The sequence below is a fragment of the Apium graveolens genome, chromosome 2, assembly GCF_009905375.1.
Source record: "Apium graveolens cultivar Ventura chromosome 2, ASM990537v1, whole genome shotgun sequence".
NCBI lineage: Eukaryota > Viridiplantae > Streptophyta > Magnoliopsida > Apiales > Apiaceae > Apium > Apium graveolens.
This window is the reverse complement of record NC_133648.1, coordinates 120436887-120438022: the sequence shown is the minus strand read 5'-3', so window position 1 is coordinate 120438022 and position 1136 is coordinate 120436887. Positions and strand designations below refer to the sequence as shown.

At 38.7% G+C, this 1136-nt stretch overlaps 1 non-coding gene across 1 annotated transcript; it reads right to left on the bottom strand.

Moving 5' to 3' along the window:
• Positions 1-371: 371 nt before the first annotated feature.
• Positions 372-478, bottom strand: LOC141709870 (small nucleolar RNA R71). The gene has a single exon (XR_012570425.1). It is a non-coding gene; the product is annotated as a small nucleolar RNA R71 (small nucleolar RNA).
• Between the last annotated feature and the right edge of the window lie 658 nt (positions 479-1136).

The following is a 1136-nucleotide window of genomic DNA, read 5'->3' as shown; positions in this document are numbered from 1 at the left end:
ATACAAAAGCTTTGATGGATTATTCTCAACCAAAGATTAATGACATTTGGTCTAGCATTGTCAGACCAGCCATCGCTGCTAATACCTTTGAAATCAAGTATAACACGATTCAATGGGTACATAATTTAGTCCAGTTTTGGGGTTCCCCAACGAAAGATCTCAATATGCACATTAGGGATTTCATAGAGATCTGCGACACCTTTAGGTTCAATGGTGTGTCTGAGGATGCGGTGAAACTGAGACTGCTCCCATTCTCTCTTAGGGACAAGGCTAAGAGCTGGTTACACTCTCTACCAGCTGGTTCGATTGTTACTTGGGAAGATCTTGCTCAAAAGTTTCTTACTTAATTCTTCCCTATGGCAAAAATAGCTACAATTAGGAATGCTCTTATTCAGTTTGCGCAGCAATCAGGGTAATTGCTAGGTGAAGCTTGGAAGCGGTATAAGGAGATTCTTAGGAAGTGTCCTCATCATGGAATGCCTGATTGGATGATCATCAATGTAACACCCCCAAATCCGAGGTCGGGGATCCGGGTTGTCACGAGTTCCATTTCTCTTAATAACACCCAATCTTAATAAACAATCAACTACCCCGTACTGTGACCCCACAATAAACACACACACCACAAGTTATAGTGTCAGAGATGAATATCCAAAAATAACACTAGTCATTTTATTCCACAATTATATGCCATTACACCTTAAAAGGGTTTCTGAATAAATTTACATTTCTTTGCCATTATTACAATTCATAAAGATACATAAGTCTGGTACATCAATAGTTGAAAGCCTAGCCTATTGGTAGTTCCTACCTCAGCTACAGCAACATCAACGCCTATAGGAAACTGCGGAATATTTCCTATCCGCTCGCGAATTGGGAGCTTGGTCCTGTTCATCTTGTCTATCTGATGTTGTGTGATGAAAGAAGAAAGCAAGGGTGAGCAACAAGCCCACTGAAATAGTATGTATAATAATTTACAATATATGAGCATTCTCATAGTACTCAAGAAAGTCTTGGTTAAGAAGAAATGAACCAAGTTGATATCTTAACGCGACCAAGTCGCAAAATATTCAGTATATACATATATACTTTTCAAAATCTTAGAAGTACTCTTCCATGCATAATATACACAGAGT